This window comes from Ovis aries, chromosome 16 (assembly GCF_016772045.2).
Source record: "Ovis aries strain OAR_USU_Benz2616 breed Rambouillet chromosome 16, ARS-UI_Ramb_v3.0, whole genome shotgun sequence".
Taxonomy (NCBI): domain Eukaryota; kingdom Metazoa; phylum Chordata; class Mammalia; order Artiodactyla; family Bovidae; genus Ovis; species Ovis aries.
This window is the reverse complement of record NC_056069.1, coordinates 53,115,283-53,141,660: the sequence shown is the minus strand read 5'-3', so window position 1 is coordinate 53,141,660 and position 26,378 is coordinate 53,115,283. Positions and strand designations below refer to the sequence as shown.

Below are 26,378 nucleotides of genomic sequence, written 5' to 3'. Positions count from 1 at the left end.
GCCTTTAAGAGACAATATTATACATTTTTTAAGGCAATTCCATTCTGTTTTCTGAGAATATACTTGGCATTAAATGGTGTACAAGCTGTTTTTCTCCCAAGAAGTGTTTTGCTTGTTTCATGTGCTTGAAATTCAGTAGAGTACACAGATAGTAAGAGAATTTTTTCCAACTCAGTTTAAAGAAAATATCATAGCTAACTGAATGCGTTCTCACACTTTGGCTTTTTAATATAAATTACATCCAATGAGAAATCCTTTTCTCAAAATCCAGCAGATAATGTAGCAATAGATTTAGTTCTTTTGCATTTGTGTATTTATCTCCATTTTTTCCTCTGAATCATATAGTAAGCAACTGCTGTTCTAACACTTTTTGCTATAATTATTTGCAAGCACTGGAAACTCTACACAGAATGTATAAACATATCGAAGCACTCATTTTTCTTTCATAAGATACACAATCCTAGAACTCAGTATCTTAATTCACTTGAACATTTATTATAGAGTGTTTTATGGGAATGCTTATATGGCTAAGCTTATGGGAAGTAAGTCAATTAAAGCCATTAGAGCAACATGCTAATGCAGTGGCCTACTTCAGGCATCTGCATCTTGCTGGGACTAACATTCTATAGCTAAAAGTCAGCATGCTGCAAAATGAACTTGCTACTCTCCAAATATGTTATATTAATTTAAAAGAAGAAATCAAATCCTCAAAGTTTAAGAGAGTGGGTCGGTTCAAATCTGAGTTGAATTTGTGAATTTTAAACTTAAGGAAAAATGAAAATCTGTCGCTAAGTCATTTTTGACTATTTTGGGACCCCATGGACTGTAGCCAACCAGGCTCCTCTGTCCATGGGATTTGCCAGGCAAGAATACTGGAGTGAATTGCCGTTTCCTTCTCCAGGGGATCTTCCCTACCCAAGGATCGAACTGGTATCTCCTCCATTCCAGGTGGATTCTTTACCACTGAGCCACCTGGGAAGCAAGGCCTTTGGTAAAGATATGTCATATTAAATAAATTTTAGAGCTATCAAAAACTAATAATATCAGCTATTTTCTCTAATCTCTGGATCATGTTTATTCTTACAAAAATAACTGTTTTAGTAACTACTCACCTCCCCTCTCCCCAAAAAGACAGGAGCTAATAGCTAGAAAATATTCTTAAGAGCTTTAGTGAGGATTGCAAATGCACTGAGCCTTGAATAATGCATACCAGAAGGATAGTGAATTGCAGAGGTTTCTGTAGCAGGTACGGCATGACTTAACAAAGGCACACAAATTACAGATCACTATTGATCTGTTTCTTTTGAAGTCATATTGAATTTTAGGTAGTTCCAATATCTGCAACTTTCAACTTATGAAAGTTTCTGTTTGATCAAACTACATTTGTGGCCAAAATATACAGAAAACTTAAAATGGAACAAGTGGTACTGAATGAAACAAATACTATTGGAAATATTCTGAAAAATAAACTATGGGGAAAAATGCTCACAAAGAATAAGCCTTGAATTTTTGTCTGCCTATATTTTGATATTTTCAGACAGGTACTTAGTGATGTTTCATAAAGCTAACATACACATATTTCATATAGCATATGTCACTGAAGTTAGAGTAGATTCTAGATATTGTAATGCCATTCTATCTACTAAGAGCATATCATCCCTCATAAATGGAAAACTTGCAACTAAAATCCAGGTACCAGTAATAAACATTAGCTTGCTGCTGCTGCTAAGTCCCTTCAGTTGTGTCTGATTCTGTGCGACCCCATAGATGGCAGCCCACCAGGCTCCCCCATCCCTGGGATTCTCCAGGCAAGAACACTGGAGTGGGTTGCCATTTCCTTCTCCAATGCATGAAACTGAAAAGTTAAAGTGAAGTTGCTCAGTTGTGTCTGACTCTTAGCGACCCCATGGAGTGTAGCCCACCAGGCTCCTCCATCCATGGGATTTTCCAGGCAAGAGTACTAGAGTGGGGTGACATTGCCTTCTCTGAAACATTAGCTTAGTAACTCCAAATGAGCGTTTACTACCTCTATAAAAATAACATTATATATGGTTTAAATGGTTGTTTGTATTAATTATCAGAGTTTTGCAGCAAAGCTTTGTTGCAAAAGTAATCATCTTGGGTAGGGCAATTATTAATAAATAATCAAAAGACAAAATTTTTTGAGGATTCTCACTGTGTTTTAGTAGACTTGGACAATACATTTTTGAATGAAAGGTTAGTTTGTTTATTATTTTACAGGTTTCCTCATAGTTTGTCTCATGAGACAGCACTGACATATCATAAAGCTCATGTTCTAACAAATACACTTTAGGAAGTTCAGGCCCAGTCACACAAAAGTTTGGGTTAAGGCTAAGATTTAAGAATGGTGATACAGAAAAGATTAAGGATCAAATGTATTTTTTCTTTAAATTTGTCAAATCTGGGAAATCCAAGCACAGCCAAAATGAAAATCTGGATGTCTAGAATTTGAATAATCTTCTGGTTTGTCTCGTTTATGTAGATAAAAATAGAATATATGCTGAGCTACCTTTGTTACTATTTTCTTTATTCTTCCCTTTCTCCCTCTCTTCTTATATCTTTCATTCTCTTTATTCGCAAAATTTCATTGAAGATTGCATAGAAAAAACAAAAAGAGATTTCACTTCTTGTCCAATTTCTGACAGTAATTTGATCTCTGAGTGACCTTTGTCAAGTCTTTTCACCTCTTTGCACCTATGGAAGGCATGAAATTGATTTTGTGAGAGGCCTATCATAAACCCCCGGAGAAGGCAATGGCACCCCACTCCAGTACTCTTGCCTGGAAAATCCCGTGGATGGAGGAGCCTGGTAGGCTGTAGTCCATGGGGTTGCTAAGAGTCAGACACGACTGGGCGACTCCACTTTCGCTTTTCAGTTTCATGCATTGGAGAAGGAAATGGCAACCCACTAGTGTTCTTACCTGGAGAATCCCAGGGATGGGGGAGCCTGGTGAGAGGCCATTTATGGGGTCACACAGAGTCGGACACAACTGAAGTGACTTAGCAGCAGCAGCAGCATCAGAAATCCCTGCTGGCTCAGATAGTACAGAATTCACCTGCAATTTAGGAGGCCTGGGTTCGATCCCTGAGTTGGGAAGATCCTTGCGAGGATGGCATGGCAAACCCACTCCAGTTTTCTTGCCTAGAGAATCCCCATGGACAGAGGAGCCTGGCGAGCTATAGTCCATGGGGTTGCAAAGAGTTGGACACAACTGAACGACCAAGCACAGCACAGCACATCATAGACTCAACATTCTGTAACACATAACATGGAAGTTTTTCTCCTTCACCTTGCAGCCTGGTTATTATGAAAAGCACTAACCTCGACACTGACGTTTCATCAGAGGTGCTTAGTGGATAGGCAAGTAGGGTTGTGGATAAATAAGCAGGATTGTCCATGAATGGCTTCAGAAACACTTTCTTTGTCCATGTGATGGATGAGACCAGGGTTGGGGTGGGAGGTCAGGGTTGGGGGTCTTCTTTTCCCCTGCTAGAGAAGGTATAGCTGAGTCCAGTTATAAGACTCTGACTTCCCCAAGTCTTAAGGTCTATGCACTGGATATTCTTAGTAGCACATTTAAAGATGTGATATCCTAGTTCAGGTTATTTGGTGTTCAAATGCATGTTGTTTTGTCTTGCTTCTTTCAAGCACTCTCTCAAGCTTGCCCTATAAGAATAAAAATGGAATAAGTTGCTGTGCTGGAGAACAAGTCTGCAGGACAAGTCCAGCTTCATGATGTTTTCAGTCATCCCATAGGTCAAGTACTTGATTCCACAGGGTTTAGAAGATAAGCGTCCTTGCCTCTTGGAAGCCCTTCTTTCCAGAAGTTCTAGTCTGTGATTATGATTTTTGCCTTGTTTCAGTTAAGCCCTTTAGGTGGCATTTTTATTATCTGAGCTTATGTCTAAATGTACTTTTTTGATTTCTATCCAACACATTTGATCACAATTATTCCTAGAACTATATTCTTTTTAAGTTAGAATATTTAACTTGGACTCTTACTGAAAGATTATATATTTCTTCAGATTTGGTCCTAACATTAATAAGATTTCAAATGACAGGACATTTGATATTTTTTACTTCCTCAATTAATGCAACAGCTTTCCATATTTCTCTACCTTTAAATGCTCCAACTATATCATCTACTTTGTCTTTTCACCATCCTTAAATAGGTTTATTGATTTTTTTACTCCTTTCAGACTAAGTCTTTGGTGATAAGAACAGACATTTAAAATAACTCTTATAGTGAAAGATCATTCCTGGCAAAAACTTAAGTCTTTGCTTCCCTTTGAACATAGGGCCTATTATCTAAGAAAAACAAGCTACCACCAAATTTGATCATATCTCTACATACTGGGTAGCAGAACTGATCTCAAGATACACTTATAAGAATACTGTTATATGGGTACTTATATGGGATCAAAATACTATATCTTTTCCATTTGTAAAGGTAATCCTTGTCTTGTTGATATTACAAGCAACTTCATTTCTCCAACTGAGATGAAGCAAGTGAGATAAAAAAAAAACTCAAATGCATTCAATATTTTAAGTTTTTACAGCCATTGACTGCACTGGTATGATTGCATTGGTCTTAAAAACTAGTATGTGTTACACTGTTATTCAACAGTGTACGCCTTGACCATAAAAAGTTCCATCTCTACCTGGATTATCCTTTAGATAAGCAAGATCTCTCTGGATGAATCACTGTATAATTAAAGATACAATTTTAAACTCATGGACATAAATAGTATAACGAAATTAAAAATGGGAATTTTAATACAGACTGATTGCTGTCTATTGGTGGTAGGAGTTGAGTATGTATTTAAAGAGAGAGAATTACAATTGATCTCAAATGAAAAGAGGTATGGCCGAGTGAAAATGGGTTGAAAGGTTAGGAGGGAGTTGGGTAATCCTGTCATAAGGAACAATTCAACTGATAGAATTGCAATTAGTGATAAGCAATAATGACAAATAAATTTTAAAAATGGGAGCTTAGGGTTAGATTTTGGAATACCTTGAATACCAGAAGAGGAAATGAATGGGGAAAATGAATGGAAGTCTTCAGACATCTTTGGGCTGGAGAGTGACATCAGATCCACAGCATTTCAAAAGTATTAATCTGTCTTCCCAGGTGGCGTTAGTGGTAAAGAATCTACCTGCCAGTGCAGGAGACATAAGATATGCGGGTTTAATCCCCGGGTCAGGAAGATCTCCTGGAGCAAGGCATGGCAACCCACTCTACTATTCTTGCCTGAAGAATCCCATGGACAGAAGAGTCTGGTGGGCTACAGTGCATGAAGTCACAGTCAGACACAGGACTGAAGTGACTTAGCACATAAGCAATCTGTCTTTAATGCTTGAGATGAACAAGATAGAGCAATGATGAGTATCAGAGCGAGCATGGAGAAGTTGTTTTAATAACTCAGACTAGAAGGACTGGAGAGCAATGTCGGTCAGTGAGTATAGGAAGGTGACACGGGATCCAGAAAAGTGGCAAAGGTAGAAGCAAAAGAAACTAACAACTAATTGTTGATGGGATAAAGGAAGGTAGTAATCGAGATTCTAGATATTGATCTAATAATTATATAAAACTTATCAATGAAAGAAACTGCACCAATTCCCCTGAACATACACATGTGCCACCATCATCACAGCCCCACACAAATGGCTCCTCCTATATCTCCATAAAGGGTGACCCATTCTTCCATCTTTTCAGACCTTAAAGCCTTGCTGATGTTCTAGGCTCCTCTCTTTCTCTCTTGCCAGCATTAAGCTATCAGGATATACTGTCATCTCTTTCCTAAAAACATATCGAGAAACTGTGTGCGTCACTGACATTTGGCCAACAGCATCATCCCTTCTCACTTGACCAAGGGGTGATAGCTTCGTAACTGTTCTTGATTCCCTTCTGTTCCTCCTTGGCTTCTTGATCTTACGATAGGCGAGAGAACCTCACTCAGACTTTCCATGGCTTCGAATCATACCACAGAGAGGGTCAAAGTCCAGATCTTACAAAGCCCCCACATGGCACACACTGCTCCATGTCTCTGTATTCCTCTCTAGCTCGTTACACTTCTGGTTTTACTGTTCAGATGAGACAAGTACCCTATTATCTCAGAACATTTGTACTCACTGTCTCATTTGCCAGTTATAATTTGCCCCCAGATATTCAAAGTTATGACACTTATTTCAGACTTTTTCTTTAAGGTCATTTTCCCAATGAGGACTTCCTGGTCATCTTATTAATTGAAAACTTCCACAACTGCATTGCTCCCTAAGCCTCATAGCCACTCTATTTGTCTTAATTTCCCTATTATTCTCCAATATATGCATGTTTATATTTATTTATTTAATTATTTTTATGAGTTTTACCACTAGAGTGGATTTCATTGCTATATTTTTAACACCTATAAGAGTCTCCAAAATACAGTAGGATATCAAAAAATATTTGATCAGAAAACAAATGAGAATTAAAGTATATAACCAATAAATTGAATAAAATACTGAAGAAAAACATTAAGGCAGATTTTCAAGACAAGATATCAATAGCATTCCCATTCATATTTTACACCACGAAAGAATATTCTTTAATATTCTGCTTTGTTTACATTTAACAAATCCCAGTCTTAGAAATGAGCAAGCTGAGGTACATTGCTTATAAGATCTGTATTGAGAATCCATTATAGAAAGGAAAAATCATATAAAATATTAAAATAATAGTGAATATAATGAATACACTTATGCATTGCCAACTATTTCTTTGCAAAAAAAGAATTGCTGTTAAACCACACATACATAAACACACACAAACACACACACATATACAAAGAACCACTTTTTCATCTATTCTAGATCTAGTAAATGAGTGACTGAGCAAACTATGAAATCCTGTTCCAATATCTCCCCTTCCTCTCAAGTATGTTTGGATATAAAATGAGATCACATAGCATGAAACAACAATTTATTAACTAAAAAAGATGTCTATTAATCGCTTGATTTGAATGTTCTAAGACAAATATGTCAGCAAATCTTGGCCTTGGACACAATTACAATGTGAGACAAAATACTGATGCAAAAAGTAGGTTGACAGGAAGACATCAGAATCAAATCATCAAACCAATTAATGAAAGATCAGTGAAGTCTTAATGCCTGTGGGAAGAAAGGCAAAGCAATTTTTGTTTCCTTATCAGTTTGTGTTGGCTTTTAGGAGTGAGACCACTTGGCAGTACACGCATGTGGGGAGACGATTTGATTTTGTGACAAAGACAGGAAAAAAAAAAATCTGATGTGAAATGATCCCAAGAAACAAACTGAACAGGTGATCAGAGAGTAGTAAAAGCAGTGAAGGGATCTGTACCAGACTCTGAAGACAGCTTTTAAAAAGTAAGAATATATAATGATAAACAAGACAATGCAAAGTGCATGGATTCATTAAAGGAAGAGACGAAAGAGAGGAGAAGTCTAGCCTCCAGACTCGAGCATTTTTCCAGGAACATTACATCTGACATAGTTTCACAAGCCCCCTTTTCTCTGGCAGCAGAGAGAATGACAAAGTTCTTTCTGGCCCTTCATCCTCAAAAAAAAAAACACAAACAAAAACTCATCTTTTACACACACCCTAAAGCTTTTACTTCCTCTGATACAAGATCTGAAGAGCATACATATTTTTCCCTGGATGCCCAGAATTATTTTTCAGACTCTTAGATTCTGTTTTGCAGATTGGTATTACCATTTTATAGGAAAACATTACTCAGTGAACTATCATGTAATTATCAAAAAGAAAAAGCACTTAAATGTTGAACTTTACATTTATCTATGCCATGATTTCATACACCGTACCATAAATAAAAGAATAGAAGTAAGGTTTCTGTGGTGTCATAGGAGCAAAAAATAATTTCTGAAGGTCATTTGGAATTTCTTTTACTTCTATATTATCACTGAAATTTTAAACATCTACACAAATCAGGGCTACTTTGGAGATAGGTTCTTTGGGTTTGTGTGTGTGTGTGTGTATGAGCGTTTACATACTGTTTGGTTTTTTCTAAGACAAAAGGTCACATTTTATTGTAAAGTGCTTCAAGTTCAAATGCAACATAAACATTCCTGATAAATATATAGAACTCGCTGAATATTCTGGCATCTCTTTTTTTGCCTCTAATCTTTAAAATGTACAGGTTTATTTTTTTAATTAAGAATAACAGATGAAAAAATTGTTTCATCTTATTAATGAAAGGAAGTGTTTGATCCATAGGCATTAGAGTTCAAATGCACAGATAAAAGATAAAATGGTAGATTACTGAAGAGAAGCTCTTGGGATTGGGATAAGTACTCAGAATAAGAAAAGACATTAAAATATGTAATATCAGTATATTAAGCATCAGGAATACACAAAGATTATAAGATATAATGATTTAGCTGCTTATCTATAAATGGAATGGATATTATTCTTTCATATGTAACACTTTATTGCAGAAGTCCAATTTTCAAAAGATATGTCTGAATACATTGTCTCAAAGCTACGAAGAAATCACTGTTGTTATTTAGTCACTAAGTCGTGTCAGACTCTTTGTGACCCCATGGACTGTAGCCTGCCAGGCTCCTCTGTCTATGGGATTTCCCAAACAAGAATATGGAGTGGGTTGCCATTTCCTTCTCCAAGGAATAATTTGGATAATTATTAACACAGAACAAACATTGGGACATAGTTTCAACTCCATTTCTGATCCCTTAAGAGGCAATGAGTTAGAGACAGTATAATAAATAGTTTGAAATCAGTATGTAAAATTATGTTTTCACACTTTCACATAGAGCACCAGGCACCACAGTTTTCACGGTTTTAAAGAAAGTGTCACAGGTGACCAAAGCCTCTCAAGAAAGGCCAACATAAACTTTCAGTACAGCTCACCCAGCCCTGCAGAAGAAATAGTGAAGTCCCGCTCTAGAGAAAACTGGAGCTCTTATATGTTTTATATTTGGATACATGTTTTTCAAATGATAAGACAAAGATTCATTAATGGGTCTCTTTGCTTGCTGATATCCTCCAATGTTGATTCATACATTAGGAAACAATTTCTTTTCTAGTTGAAATATTCATCCCATCATAGTACCTCTTACTGGCTACACATTAAAGCCAATAGCCAACTTCTCATGTTGGTATACACGATGAAAAACAAACAAAACACTAGAACAAAATAAGAGTCAGTGATTTTTTTATATATACATTTTGTGATATGTTTTGTTTAATTTAATCCAGAGAAAGCAAAGTCCCAGAGATTTTTATCTGTAACAATATTGTTGCCAGACAATTATAAAACATCAATTTCCCTATGTAAAATATATAGTCTATTTTCTGATTATCAAGGCTAGCATAATATTACCTACAATTTCAGTTCAAAAGGCATTGTGAAGGTATGGCATTGTTGCATTTGTTTGCTTGCTTTTAGTCAGTAAATCACGTGTGTCTCTTTGCAAACCCATGGACCGTAGCCTGCCAGGCCCCTTGTCCATGGGATTTTCCCTGGCAAGAATATTAGAGTGGGTTGCCATTTTCTCCTCCAGGGGATCTTCCCAACCCAGGGATCAAATTTGCATCTCCTGCACTGGCAGGTGGATTCTCCTGCACCATCTGAATATCTCTATTTTGTTAAAGTATCAACCCTAGCTTGCCAATATATAATTCAATTGTGGATTAAATGTCTTGTGCAGATGTCATATCATGGGTATTCCCTGTGCTTGATGAGTTGGCACTGCCAAATTTTATGATTTTCATGGGCTTAGTTGTGTAAAGATCACTTTAAGAATCTTTGTGATTATTCTTGATTCATGGGAAATTCTGACAGAATAAGATAGAAGGAAGTAGCTCAGAATTTTGATGAAAGGAAAAGGAGAAAGGGAAGAATGAATAGTTTAAAACCTTTTAACTTGAGCTATACAGAATATTATTTGGCTTAGAGGTGCTCTTTCTTTTCAAATTTTTACCTCCTCTATAATGAAAGAGGATAAAGAAACAGGAAGGAAACTTCAACTATTCCAACGGACTTCTCAATCTTTTTATTTTGGAAAAGAAATAAGAGTTTTCGGGCTCATTTCCATTGAATCTTTGCTCAAATGTCAAGTTCTCAATGAGTCGTGCCCTGACTGTTCTATCTAAAATGTAACTCCCAGGGCAAACTTTTTTTGATCAGCTCTTTATTTTCTGACTTTTTTTTTTAAATTGGAACATAATTGCTATACAATGTGAGTCAGCCATGTATATACATATAACCCTTCCCTCTCGAGCCACCCTCCCACACCCCCATTCCATCCTTTAGGTCATCACAGAGCGCTAAGCTGAGCTCCCTGTGTTATACAGCTGCTTCCCATTAGCTAGCTATTTTATACATGGAAGTATGGGCTTCCCTGACAGCTCAGTTGGTAAAGAATCGCCTGTAATGCAGGAGACCCCAGTTTGATTCCTGAGTTGAGAAGATCTGCTGGAGAAGGGATAGGCACCCTCTCCAGTATTCTTGGGCCTTCCTTGTGGCTCAGCTGGTAAAGAATCTGCCTGCAATGTGGCAAAGAGTTGGACACGACTGAGCGACTTTACTTCAACTTTCACTTTCCATATATTTGTCAGTGTGACTTTCTCAAGCCGTCCTCCCTTTTTCCCCCACCCCTCATGTCTACAAATCTATTCTCTATGTCTGTGCCTCCACTCCTGCCCTGCAAATAAGATCATCAGTACTATTTTTCTAGATTCCATATATATATATGTGTTAATATACAATATTTGCTTTTGTCTTTCTGACTTACTTTCCTCATACAGAGTTAAAGCTTTAGGTTCATCCACCTCACTTCAATTGATCCATTTTATTCATTTTTATAGCTGAGTAACATTCCATTGTCTATGTGTTCCACAACTTCTTTATTTCCTAACATCTATCCCCTTAAAACCTACTATGTAAATGCTTTAAATTATTATGTATGTGTGTTGTTTTTGTGTTGTCTATTTTCTGTCTCCTTTGACTAGAATATGAACCCTGTGAGGACAGAGATCTTGTTTTTTATGTTATGTATTGAGTGTTTAGAACTATGCCTAGGTAACAACAACATAAGTTGTTGTTACTGTTTACTCGCTAAGTTGTGTCTAACTCTGTGTAATTCCACGGGCTGTTGCCTGCCAGGCTTCTCGATCTATGGAATTCTTAGACAAGAACCCAATGAAGTGGGTTGTCATTTCCTTCTCCAGAGGATCTTCCCAACCCAAGGATAGAATTCACATCTCCTGCACTGGCAGGATGTTTTATCACTGAGGTATGTGTCCTAGCACATAAGAGATGTTCAAGGAACATGTGCTTAAAGAGTTATTAAAAGCACATAAAATGCTTTCCTAGCAAATATCTTATTTTCAGTATTGGCAACATAAATATCTACCTGCTGTTTATTTAAGTGTTAAAGTAATGTATCCCTTATGACAGGAAGTGAAGAGGAACTGAAGCACCTCTGATGAAAGTGAAAGAGGAGATTGAAAAAGCTGGCTTAAAACTCAACATTCAAAAAACAAAGTTCATGATATCCGGTCCCATAATTTCATGGCAAGTAGTTGGGGAAACAATAGAAATAGTGACAGTCTTTATTTTCTTGGGTTTCAAAATCACTTCAGATGGTGACAGCAGCTGTGAAATTAAAAGACACTTCCTCCTTGGAAGAAAAGCTATGACCAACCTAGAAAGCATATTAAAAAGTAGAGATGTCAACTTTGCTGACAAAGGTCCATATAGTGAAATCTACGGTTTTTCCAGTAGTTATGTACAGACGTGAGAATTGAACCATAAAGAAGGCTGAGCACCAAAAAATTAATGCCTTCAAACTGTGGTGTTGGAGAAGACTCTTGGGAGTCCCTTGGACAGCAAGGAGATAAAACCAGTCGGTCCTAAAGGAAGTCAGTCTTGAATATTCACTGGAAGGACTGATGCTATAGCTAAAGCTACGATACTTTGGACACCTGATGCGATAACTGGACTCATTGGAAAAGACCCTGATGCTGGGAAAGATTGAAGGCAGGAGGAGAAGGAGATGACAGAGCATGAGATGGCTGGATGGCATCACCAACTTGAGGGACATGAGTTTGAGTAAGCTCCAGGAGTAGTGGGGACAGAGAAGCCTAGTGTGCTGCAGTCCATGGGGTCGCTCTTTGAGACAGACATGACTGAACAAGTGAACTGACTGACTGAAAGTGAAAAAAGACAGATCCTTCACATAAACTTTCTGGACTTTTCTTTAGGCTGTCTAACATTATAACAGATCCAAAATCTGGCTTTCTGGAAAGGTAATTTCTGCTTGAAGTTTTCGTAGAGATGGAAGCACAGACCATCTGAATGAGGCAGAAAATATGTTTGTTTGTTAGTTTTTTCAGCACACGTAATTATTTCTTCATATATTTTATTTTTAATTTTCAGTATTATAAAATGTATGAGGTCTCTGTTGACTGGCTGATATTGCTATGCAATAGCGCACATATTTTTGACCAGCTGCTATATGAAAACTCAATTTTACAAATGATAGATGAAACTTAGTAGTGTGAGCATATAATGGTCATGATATGAAAGCCCATTGTGAAAATGTAGGATTCATTGACTGTGTCCTATAATCAAGTTATATGTCTACTGGACAGCTATTAGTGAGATAAAATCTATAGTTTTTGTTATCATTTCATTTATTTGGAATATAGTTGATTTACAATGTTGTACTACTTTCTGGTATACAGTAAAGTGATTCAGTTATACACGTATATCTATATTTATGGAAAATCCCATGGATGGAGGAGCCTGGTAGGCTGCAGTCCATGGGATTGCTAAGAGTGGGGCACGACTGAGCGACTTCACTTTCACTTTTTACTTTCATGCATTGGAGAAGGAAATAGCAACCCATCCCAGTGTTCTTGCCTGGAGAATCCCAGGGATGGGGGAGCCTGGTGGGCTGCCGTCTATGGGGTCGCACAGAGTCGGACACAACTGAAGCGACTTAGCAGCAGCAGCATACCTATTCTTTTTCAGATTCTTTCCCTTATGTATTATTACAAAATATTGCATATAGTTCACATACACATAGTTCACATACAGTAGTATGTATATGTTAATCCCAAATTCCTAATTTATTCATCTCCTCTCTTTCCCCATTGGTAACCAGAAGCTTTTTATTTTTTTTCTATGTCTTGGGTCTATCACTGTTTTGAATATAAATTAATTTGCATGATTTTGTAAGATTCCACATGTAAACAATATGATATTCGTCTTTGTTTGACTTACTTGACCTAGTATAGTAATCTCCAGGTCCATTCATGGTGCTGCAAATCATCTTATTTCATTCTTTTTGATAGGCTGAGTAATATTCCTGTGTGTGTGTGTGTGTGTGTGTGTGTGTCTCTGTGTGTACATGCACATACATACTACATTTTCATTATCCATTTATCTGTTGATGGACATTTATGTTGCTTCCATGTCTTGGCCTCTCTACACAGTTCGGTGATAAACAATGGGGAGCATGTATCTTTTTGAATTACATTTTTTGGCATCATTTGCTATGATTTTTCAAAATTTTTATGCTGCTCTGGAAATGATGGAATCTAGATGTTCCACTGAGGCAACCTTTCCTAAAGGGCTAAACTGTCAGTGAGAGAGGAAGCAATGACAGTTTCTCACCTTTTTCATAAAGACAAAGCACTTCAGCTTAAGGAAACTAAAAAGTGAAAGTGTAGTCACTCAGTCATGTCCAACTCTTTGTGACCCTATGGACTCTAGCTTGCCAGGCTCCCCTATCCATGGGATTTCCAAGGTAGAATACAAGAGTGTATTGTCACTGCTTTCTCCAGGGGATCTTTCCGACCCAGGGATCAAACCCGGGTCTCCCGCATTGCAAGCCGATTCTTTGTCATCTTAGCCACAAGAGAATTAGAGGGTGGCTCTCAACTAAGCATATAAAGCAGCCACATCCTTATTCAGCAACCTGGAAGAAGCAATTTTTGGATACTTATCACATGACTGCTGATATCTTCAAAAACAGACAGGGAAAATTTTCCCCAATTTTTACAATAGTAGTATCATTTTCCCCATAGCACAGATGGGTAAGTAGAAACTTAGAGAATGAGAATTTTGACAAGATCCTGATAAGGAATACAACATTTATAGAAGATTTAACTCTGCATGGATGTGACTACAATACTCATGCCCTTTCCATAGTATCCTACTGTATTCACTTACCAAAAATATTCAAGAAACGTCCACATTTATCATTCATGTGAAAGTGGTCACTCAGTTGTGTCCGACACTTTGTGACCCCATGGACTATAAGCCTACCAGGCTCTTCCCTCCATGGGATTCTCCAGGCAAGAGTACTGGAGTGGGTTGCCATTTCCTTCTCCAGGGGATCTTCCCAACCCAGGGATTGAACCCGGGTCTCCTGCATTCCAGGCAGACGCTTTAACCTCTGAGCCACCAGGGAAGCCCTTGTATCATTCATACAAGAGGTTAAATACACATAATTATTTTAATATTAACATTTTATGTATAGAATCTAATGTCCTCTGATGATGCTATTGATGCTGTTTATTTTTTTTATTGTTCAGACATCTTTAGTGCTAAATATCTTCTTATATAATAAGCTGGAATTTATAAAATTGGATAACACAAAACAAAACAACATCTGTCATGTATATTAACAGAAAGAAACTTTTTAACAAAGATGCCACACTTTTTATCCTAAATATATTATAAAGGGTAATGAGAAGATAGTTTTTTGTGTTGAAAGAAGGTTACATACAGGTCATGAGATTTATTCTGATCTTGTGGTGTCTACTAGAATACTTTCCTCTGTTCCTCACTCATGAGTAAGTTATAACAGTATCCGCATTGCTTCTCCATCCAGCAACTGAAGTTGATTTTCCTCATTTCCTTTTGGTTGCTGCTGCTGCTAAGTCGCTTCAGTCGTGTCTGACTCTGTGCGACCCCATAGACGGTAGCCCACCAGGCTCCCCCGTCCCTGGGATTCTCCAGGCAAGAACACTGGAGTGGGTTGCCATTTCCTTCTCCAATGCATGAAAGTGAAAAGTGAAAGTGAAGTCGCTCAGTCCTGTCAGACCCTTTGCGACCCCATGGACTGCAGCCTACCAGGCTCCTCCGTCCATGGGATTTTCCAGGCAAGAGTACTGGAGTGGGGTGCCATTGCCTTTTGGCAGCTCGCCTCAAAGTGCCCAAGTGTGTGTATTTAAGATTTCAGTTTGCAAACAAGTGCTTGTCAGCAGAATGATGCGTTTCAGAGACTGCTTTTCAGGAAGACAGACATCTAATGATACTTTTGAACTCTGGTGTTGGAGAAGACTCTTGAGAGTCCTTTGGACTTCAAAGAGATACAACCAATCCATTCTGAAGGATATCAGCCCTGGTATTTCTTTGGAAGGAATGATGCTGAAGCTGAAACTCCAGTACTTTGGCTACCTCATGTGAACAGTTGACTCACTGGAAAAGACTCTGATGCTGGGAGGGATTGTGGGCAGGAGGAGAAGAGGACGACTGAGGATGAGATGGCTGGATGGCATCACTGACTCGATGGACGTGAGTCTGAGCGAACTCCTGGAGTTGGTGATAGACAGGGAGGCCTGGCGTGCTGCGATTCATGGGGTTGCAAAGTGTTGGACACGACTGAGTGACTGAACTGAACTGAACCTAACCTTATCATATTTTAGGTTGTTAACAGTGTGCTAGTCATCATTTCTGTGCTTTAATTAAATATATTAATAAATCACGTAAACTCAAAATTCATAAAAAGAGGCTATCATCCCCTAGAACAACTTCAATAAGGAAATAACAATAGATATTCCACATAATTTTAAATCCTATTTGATTTGGCTTCCTAATTTATCCTCATTGTACTCATCACCTTTTATTAGAACATTCTCTTCTGACTCATCTGGAATTCAGGTGGTCAGTCAGAAATTCCTTCTGATGTTTTTCCTCAACCTTCAGGTTCTTGGCAACAAAGTCTTTCCGGAATGGCTTATCATACTGCAATCAGCCATCACCACCTTAGCAAGGGTGATTCATTTCCGTGACTATTTCCCAGTTCTTGAAAGCTGTAATTTGTCTTTTTTGGCACTCTGGATTAGCTGCACCTCCAGAATTCCAGCATCCGTTCATTTCTTCTCCCACAGCAACGAAAAATAGAAACGAAAAGCAGACAGTCTTCCCTATAGACTGGCCGCTTATAGTGTCCTCTGCCCACCATGATTAGCATTCTTGAGTTCTTAGAGTTCTTTTAAGTTCCTTGCTCAATTTGCTTTTCTGAAAATTCTATTTTTTTTTTTTTAAGGAGACATGTGTTTAGCTTCCTGCATCCATCAGCTATAAGGTTAAATTCTTATTTAAAAGAAAGTATAACTACATTATCAGCATCAGAAGTTAAAGCAGCCTATCTACTTTGAAAGAGTTTTCAGAATTATTTTTGAGAAAGTTTTAAACCCTTGATAAAGAACAAAACAATATAAATAATACATTAAAATAAGTATTTAAAGGTAACATAAAAGTGGTTAGTGACACTTTGCTGTTTAATTACAAGAAAAGCATTTCTTTGAAATTTCACATTAACTGATTTAAATTGAGGGGATTCTCCTTACTCGGGATATACTTTAATATGTCTCTGTTAAATTTATCCACATGTGTACATTACATAATTCACACTGTGAGTATACTTTAATCATATACCATCATATATTTACTCTCTTACTTGACTCCTGAGCTTTCTAATTTATCCTTCAATGAAGAATTAACCAAGGGGCTTCTCAGTGGTAATAAAAATCTGCCTGCCAATGCAGGAGACATAAGAGACACAAGTTTGATCCCTGGGTCCAGAAAATCCCCCAGAGGAAACAATGGCAACCCGCTCCAGTATTCTTGCCTGGAGAATCCCATGGGGCCCAGAGGAGTCTGGCAGGCTATCATCCATGGGGTTGTGTAACTGAACAACTGAGAGCACAAAGGATCACACATCTGTCTAGAAAGAGAGCAGTGGTATCTAGATTGGAAGGACAAACATGGGGGGCGCTGCAGGTATTCAATATTTTGGCTGGCATGACACTACATCTATTGTCTATCAATCTCCTACATACATGACCGGTGGCCTCAGGGGTTGCCTGCCAGTTAAGAGGCAGAATATGTTTGCATGGATGTGATAATTTTCACAGCTGCTCCTAGGCAATGACTGAACATGACAGGTGTACTAACATAGGGACCGTATCTGGGAACTGGCATTCACGCCAGGACTTCCTGATACCTCTACTAGAACTTCTTTAAAACCATGCTTCACTTTCTTTCTTTCTTCTGTTATTTAAGGGGTGAGACCTCCATCATCATCAAAGGCTTTCCCAGACCTCCAATTCCATTCCTTCTTCACCAAGTAAATGTCCCGCATGGCAAATTTGGACCATCTAAACTAATGAAGGGTTTCCCTAGTGGCTCAGCCAGTAAAGAATCCACCTGCAATGCAGGAGACCCACATTTGATTTCTGGGTCAGGACAATCCCCTGAAGAAGGGAATGGCAAAACACTCCAGTATTCTTGCCTGGAAAATCCCATGGATAGAGGAGTCTGATAGGCTACATTCAATGGGGTCACAAAGAGCTGGGCACGACTGAGCAACTAACACAGTAGATTAACGAAAGTGACAGATTTTGTGGTTGTGTTAATGTGGCACTCCATTTAAGGCTGATAAACTGCCATAAATCTGTGTCAGAAACCCACACCTAGCAACTCCAAGGGTGTCCTCCGTGAAAACAACGACCAGTCCTTGACCATTTCATTTTTGTTCTCTTGGCTTTTCCAAACCTGATGTATCTTTTTTGAAATGTTACAGTCATCTGCAGGCAATGTTTCATATGTGAATTCAGCATAGTCTGTAGCTGAATGAGAGGTTATTTTCTCTTTCAGTTACAATACCTCACTTCAAAGGTATGATTTGACCATGCAAATCTTACACTTGTTTGCCTTGACATTTAATTATTTTGTAAGAACACTTAGTCTGCACTGACATAAAAGACTGGAAAGTGTGTCTTGCTCATTAACTTTGATTAGGATTACTTTAGCTATGTGAAGAGTAATTCTACTTCACAAGGCATTTTCTTGGTTGTTAAACAGTATTTTAAGATAAGGGAAAATTATTTTTATGTATCTGCAGCTAAATTTTTATGCATCTGGAGTTTTACCTATATATGTGTGGATATGCAGCAAGTTTATTATTTATGTACAACTCATGGCCAATATTGGAGAAGGAAATGACAACACGCTCCAGTATTCTTGCCTGGGAAATCTCATGATCAGAGGAGACTAGCAGGCTACAGTTCATGGGGTCACAAGAGTTAGATATGACTTAGTGACTAAATCACCCCAAACCATGGCCGATATATCTTTAATTGTAAGGTCATAAATACATAATATTCTAACGGAAGCACAAGAGAAAAGGAAATGGTAGCCAAATGACATTTTCCATTTTTCACAGTCCAAAGAGCAAAATTTAAGTAATACTACAAGTTGTTTTGAGTCACCTTCTCCATATTTTCCTTCAATATGCATTTGAGATTTATTTTGGAGAAAGTGCATTTAATTCTGGGTTTCCCTTATAGCTCAGTTGGTAAAGAATCTGCCTGTAATGCAGGAGACCTGGGTTTGAATCCTGGAACAAGAAGATCCCCTGGAGAAGGAAATAGCAACCCATCCCAATATTCTTGCCTGGAGAATTCCATGGACAGAGGCAGTCCATGGGGTCACAAAGGTCAGACACGACTTAGCCACTAAAGAGAGAGAGAGTATTTAATTTCCTATTTCTTTTAAAAATAATTTTAAAGATTTCATTAGAAAATAATTATGTTGACAGTCCTATCTTAAATCAATAAGGACATATTTTGCAAATAAATATATTTGCTTTTTTAGGATAGGAAATTACCTCCGTATCTGTTTTGCTAGTCAACCTGTGATGCATATCTATACTGTCTGTTATTGGTTGCCCAGTCATGCCTGGCTCTTTGCAACCCCATGGACTTTAGCCCACCATGCTCCTCTGTCCATTGGATTTCCTAGATAAGATTACTGGAGTGGGTTGCCAATTCCTTCTCCAGGGGATCTTCCTGACCCAAGGATCAAATCCACGGTTCCTGCATTAGTGAAAGTGAAAGTTAAGCCGCTCAGTCGTGTTCGACTCTTTGCGACCCCATGAACTATAGCCTATCAGGCTCCTCTGTCCATGGGATTTTCCAGGCAAGAGTGCTGGAGTGGATTGCCATTTCCTTCTCCAGGGGATCTTCCCGACCTAGGAATCAAACCCAGGTCTCCCACATCGCAGGCAGGCAGACGCTTTACTGTCTGAGCCACCAGGGAAGTGAATCACCAGGGTCAGTGTCTGTATTGTTTAATACTCCTATAACTGGCATGCTTTGCTTATTTAACAAAATCATAAAGGTTTTCATAACAATGGCATCTTATGTTGAGGCACTCTAGTAAAACAATTTAGAGATTAGCATTTGGCTTTCACATGGATTATAAAGCAGTTGGAAGCGTTACTTTTATAGCAATCTTGCCTTTTGAGAGTTCATGTTGTTTTACACTGGAAACATCTGAAAGAGATCTTTCTTTTAGTATTTAATTTCTTTGTAAACTGTGGCCTTTAAATACTTATATATATATATTTTTTTTTTTTAATTTTCTTGTTCTGTCAATTGCTAAATTATATGAAAAGAACACCAGTGTCTAAGTGTACTACCTTTGTGAATCAGATTCAGTCTCAGCACTTTTTATTATACACCCAATAAACTTCAACTAGAAATGCATACTAGCTCATTTTAGTAAACACCAGAAATTGTCCAACAGTTTTCTTGAAAGATTTTCTAGTTACATATTTTTAAAATATAATGCAATTTTTTAAGGACCATAATACCGAGTCTCTCAACAAAATTTATTCTTATCATACATTTTCATCAACAGTTATCCATGGGTAAAATGACCCAGTGAATTATTAATTTTCACTATCATGTAAAGGTCAAATGTACATAATTATTCACACATTATTCATATTAACTTTCAGCTTTGACTGAATATTGTGAGATTATTAAGAAAACCAGTAAACATCTTTTTAAAAAACCAGTCCTATATGTTATGTTACCATATCATTCATAAACAATAGTTCTATATGAGTGCAGTCAACACAAAGTTTTGAATTAATGGCGTTTAAATTATTGCAATCATAATGACCAACGAGATAAACAACAGAGTAAGGATTGGGCAATTAAATACATAAATCCAAAGCTACCTATTCTTCCTCCAGATTAAAAAGATAATAGAGATTAGTGACTAAATTGCATCTCTAAAAATAAATTCAAGGTTAATTCTAGTTCTATGGGGATTAAAAGCAGGGCAACCTCTTCAAGCTGGCACAGTTTTTCTGAACATGGTTGAAGACTTATAACTGGGAATCCTGCCCTAAGTAAGCACATTTGATATGTGAACCTGGACTCTTGGCCTTGGCACTTTCTGCTCATCTGTTAAGTTGGCATCCTTCCTGCTTACAATTGGGTTGGAATTCTGTCTGAGAGCTTAGGTGCCAAATGGCAAGATTTTTAAATAAGACAGTGCATACAATGCCTCCTGCTCTGGGTGGAATATCCCTTATGGCTGAATCTAAGCCATAGCATAAAAACCCTGGTTTTATCCTTCATCACCACCATTAGGCATGTGTTCAAGATGACACAATTAGCAGATTAAATATGTTAACATCATATTTCTATCTGTCACGCAAGTCTGTCATTTTTAGAAATGACTGCATTGAAAGTTACATGACTAGTATTTCTATTGCCATTGTTATTATTTTATAGTTTATATATCTAAAGTTTCTATATAGATCGGCAAAAAACTTTTTTTAAATAAGGAAATATTTCAAAGATATCATTTACCCTCCCACACACAAGAATGTTAAATCTAAGATACACATTCAAAGACAGAATGCTTTTAAATTGTAATAGAGTATTTAATTGCAAATGAATTTATTTTAATTCATCAGCACACGGTAAAATACTATGAAACTTTAAGACTGACATATAGATAGAATATGTATTCAAAAAACACCAAAAGTTAGTAATAATTGGAGAGAGTGGAAAAATTACCTAAATTTTTAGTTCTGCCATTCTCTTCAACAGTGTAAGTTAGATTTTAAAGTGTTCATTCATTTGTTCATTCTTTCATATAATTAACATGTCTAAGTCATTGATGTTACCATTTCTTTTTTTTTTTTTTTGAGGACTGGAAATATTTATTCTATTCAGAATATTCCCTGGAGATTCATCTTTTTTTTAAATTTTAATTTTAATTTTATTTTACTTTACAATACTGTATTGGTTTTGCCATACATTGACATGAATCCACCACAAGTGCACATGCATTCCCAAACATGAACCCCCCTCCCACCTCCCTTCCCATAACATCCCTCTGGGTCATCCCCGTGCACTAGCCCTAAGCATCCTGCATCAGACATAGACTGGCCATTCGATTCTTACATTATAGTATACATGTTTCAATGCCATTCTCTCAAATCACCCCACCCTCTCCCTCTCCCTCTGAGTTCAAAAGTCCGCACATGTACCCCAATGTTCATCGCAGCACTATTTATAATAGCCAGGACATGGAAACAACCTAGATGTGCATCAGCAGATGAATGGATAAGAAAGCTGTGGTACATATACACAATGGAGTATTACTCAGCCGTTAAAAAGAATACATTTGAGTCAGTTCTGATGAAATGGATGAAACTGGAGCCGATGTTACCATTTCAAAAGAAGAACTTCGGTATAAAATTAGACTCACTCCACAAGTGTTTTGTGCTAGCATAACAGAAAACATTAATTTGTACATCATCAGATTCAGAATAAAAAAAAAGTATATTAACTACTAAGTGGCAACTTACAAGAAAGAAGTCATTTTAAATCAAAAGAAGATGGTTGCATTAAATGTGAGATTGTCAAATTTAATGTCCTCAACTAGATCGCAGGTATCCTTACTTTTCAAGTTTGCTTTGTACTGCTCCACTTTTACAAAATGAAGACCTCATTAGTACCTGTTTCAGATAGCCAAAATAAATCAAGAGGATTTCCACTTTTATGGAAAAAAAAAAAGGTGAAAATTGAATATCGATTCACTGTATTCTCTTTCAGCTTGAGAAAATTTTCATAGAAACACTCTGCCTTCAAATAGCAGGAGAAACCTGTATTTCTTTAACTATTTGGTAAGATCTTAAGCTAACTGTTCATAGATTTAATATATGCTCTTATTGGAACCTTAAGAATTGTAAGTAAGGATATTGAGGGTGTTTGTCTCAATTGTTGTTGCTCAGTTGCTAAGTTCTGTCCAACTCTTTATGACCCCATAAACTGCAGCATGCCAGGCTTCTCTGTCCTTCACTATCTCCTGGAATTTGCTCAAACACATGTCCATTGAGTCAGTGGTGACAACCAATCAACTCATTCTCTGTTAGCCCCTTTTCCTCCTGCCCTTAATTGTTCCCAGCATCAGGGTCCTTTCCAGTGAGTTGGCTCTGCATCAGGTAAGTCAAAGTTTAACTCTGTAGGTATATGAATTAATTTGGAAATGTTTTTCTTTCATGTACTGAGAATAGGTAACTATATCACCTTGATTTATGTTAACTTTCATAAAGCTGGCTTATTGGAAAGGCAAATACATTGAAAACAATGACCTAACTGGGTATATTTTGGCTTTTAATATTTAATCTATATTGTCTCGCTCATTATTAAGTCTATCAGCCTGTTGTTTTCTTGCATCTAACCAAGCCTTGACAAATCATTTTAAAGTGCATTGTTGTAGATTATTTACCTTGTGATCAAACTAGTTTAAATGCGAAAAAATTAAAACACAGCTTCTACTATATGCTCAATGAATATTACTAAAGTAAATAAACTAGAAGAAGAAAAAACACTAGCAAATCACTTAGTACACAGAAATACAGCTTCAAGACAACTTTAATTGACTGCAAATCAATGATATGAGGGAAATAAATCACTGTTTAAATGCATGTCAAAGCCAAGTGTGCATATTTGATAATATAATAAATGAGAAGACTATAACCAGGTGTTCTTTTCACAAAGTAAATTTTCAAATAATGCCATGGAACATAATTGTTACACAAAAGACATAAACATTTACATTAACGTGAATGTTCTTGTTTGGTCTATAGACACAACTTACTTTTGAGAGCTATATATATAGCTCATAATATTCACTCTACTTAGAGCAAAACAAAAGCATAAGCAAGCAAACAGAACACATAGTATAATGAGGTACAATTTCTCATGTTAATTGTGTTTGGAAACAATAAGAAAGAGCTTTTAGATGAGAAATAGTAACAGGAAAGAGTAATTGAAGATACTATACTTAGAGCACCAGGGAAGCATCTGAACTAAATACTCAGCTACAAAATTACCCTCCTTACCATTCCTCTTACTCAAGCTTATCCAAATAGCAAATTTTAGTTGTTTCCTTTCCCTGTCCCTATGATAATACGTGGCGTCAAACTGTATGAGAAAGTTACACACTGAAGATGAATCCATTTTTTTTTCAACTTCAATTAAGAGGATGGATACACCATTGGCAAGGAGTAAAGAAGGGGTGTATGTATTGGGAGAAAAGACAGTGAGTTTCTTCACCAGCATATTGAATTTGAAGAGTCTGTGAGACAGTCAATAAAAAAATGCCTGGTAAGAAATTAGAAATATAGATTTGAGGACAAAAATAGCTTTGAAGATACCTCCCCTGCTACCAGCCCCTGCCCTCTCCAGTGGTCCCCCCCACCCAGCATCTGTACCTGACTTCTGGGTACAAACTAGGTGTCTCTGCCTAAAAGGTCCTCCTTCCAAACTTGAGTTAATTTAAAACAGATCCTTCTTCAGCCTTGTCAGAAATAAGTCTGCCTTTCTCAATTTCTGAAGCACTGGTTACATTACCCTGTTCATCACTCTGTGTGGCCATCATTTGTAACACAATAGGGAGCAGGATTGAGCTATTGCTCTGTGCCAAGTATTGTATCAGGAACTTGAAAAATATTCTCTAATAACATCCTCAACTAGGCATTCCCATTTCCTTTTTGCAGGAAAGGACACTAAGATTCTGATAATATTATGTAACTTCACAAAGGTGATACAACTCATAGTTGATGGTACTGAGGGCAGGACTCCGTTTTCCCAGCCTTTCAAGATTCTATTTTCTTGTTCTATTCTCCCCAAATAAAGAGGCTGCGTTCATTGGAGTCAGGAGATATTTATTTATTGATTTATCACAGGCATACCTCATTTCATTGTGCTTTGTTTTGTTGCATTTCACAGATTTTGCAGTTTTAACAAATTGAACTTCTGTGGCAAGCCTGTGTCCAGCAAGTTAATTGGCACCATTTTCCCAATAGGACTTATTTATTTCCTGTCTTTGTATCACATTTTGGTAATTTTTGATGTATTTCAAACATTTTCTTTTCTTTTTTGTTGGTTTGTTATGGTGATCCATGATTGGTGCTCTTTGATATTACTGCTGTAATTGTTTTGGGGTAGCCATGAAAGATGCCAAATTTAATCCATTAATGGTGTGTTCTGGTGACTCCACAAACTGGCATCTTCCTCACTTTCTCCTCCTCAGGCCTTCCTAAACCTTCAGACACAACCACATTGAAATTAGGCCAATTAATAACCCTGTAATAGCTTTTGAGTATTCAAGTGAAAGGAAGAATTGCATGGTCCTCACTGTAAATCAAAAGCTAGAAATAAGCTTAGTGAGGAAAGCATGTAGAAAGCCAAGCCAGGCCCAAAGCTAGGCCTCTTAATGCCAAGCAGTCAACTTATGAATGCAAAGGAAAAATTCTTGGAAAGTCAACTGAAATCAAAGAATTCATCATTCTTTTAATGACATGACTCATGGAAGAGAAAGAACAAGCAGCTGAATGAGGAAAATTAGACATTTCAGAATGAAGCAAGCAATAAAAATGCTGACACACTCAACTATCAGAGGCAAAGAGAAGGAGTTCACATGTAGATTGTTTACCAACATCATAGATGATCAGCTGAATGGATCTCATATAGGAGTATTTTAACATTAATCAGTTCTGATGCTTTTAAGCCAGACAACACTAACTATCGAAGCATATAATGATGTATACTATCCAGTCTATGTCTGAAGGATGCAGCATGCACAATGGAAACTGTCCTAGAACAACAATTGCCTGGCTCAAAGAAGTTTCTTCCAGCCAATGCCTAACTCAGAGTAAAGCTTTAGCTCTCTTTAATTCTATGAAGGCTGACAGAGGAAACTGTAAAGGAAAAGTCTGAAACTGGCAGGGGTTGGTTCATGAGATTTAAGAAAAGAAGCCATCTTTTTTTTTTAAAGAAAATGTAAGATGAAGCCCCAAATGCTGATGTAGAAGCTGTACCTAAATTGTCAAGACTATCTAGCTAAAATAATTAATGAACATGGGTGGTTACACTAAACAACAGGTTTTCAATGTAGACAAAATAGCCTTCTATTGGAAGAAAATGTCATCTAGGACTTTAACAGCTAGAGAGGAGAAGTCAGTGCTTGTCTTCTAAGCTTTCAAGAATAGGCTGACTCCCTTATTTAGGTGTCATTGTTACTGGAGACTTTAAGTAGAAACCTGTTCTCATGTATCATTCATTCCAAAAACCCCAGGGCCTTTAAAAATTATGGTAAATCTACTACACTTGTGTTCTATAAATGAAACAACAATGCTTGAAGGACAGCACATTGACCTATAATGTGGTTTACTGATTATCTTAAGCCCACTGTTGGCGACCTATGGCTCAGAAAAAAGGATGTCCTTCAAAGTATTACAGCCCATTGGCAGTGCATTTGGGTGCTCAAGAGCTCTGATGGAGATGTGCAGCAAGATTGTTGCTTTCATACCTGCTGTGTGCTCAGCTGTGTCCAACTCTTTGTGACCTCATTGACTGTAGCCTACGAGGTTCCTCTGTCCATGGGGATTCACAAGGCAAGAATACTGGAGTGGGTTGCCATGCCCTCCTCCAGGGACCTTCCCAACCCAGGGATCCAACACAGGTCTCCTGTATTGCAGGCGAATTCTTTACTGTCTGAGTCACCAAGGAAGCCCAAGAATACTGGAGTGGGTAGCCTATCCCTTTGCCAAGGGATCGTCCCAAGCCAGGAGTCAGACCGGTGTCTCCTGCATTGCAGGCAGTTCTTTACCAGCTGAGCTACCAGGGAAGCCCCCACATCTGCTAACTCATATCTATTCTGAAACCCACTGATCAAGGAGCAATT

At 37.5% G+C, this 26,378-nt stretch overlaps 1 protein-coding gene and 1 non-coding gene across 3 annotated transcripts in view; both read right to left on the bottom strand.

Annotated features, from left to right (window-relative positions):
* CDH18 (cadherin 18) overlaps positions 1-26,378 on the bottom strand; it is a 1,280,123-nt gene that overhangs the window by 993,540 nt on the left and 260,205 nt on the right. The gene's annotated exons all lie outside the window — the stretch shown is intronic.
* On the bottom strand, positions 14,428-14,499 carry TRNAS-GGA (transfer RNA serine (anticodon GGA)). The gene has a single exon. It is a non-coding gene; the product is annotated as a tRNA-Ser (tRNA).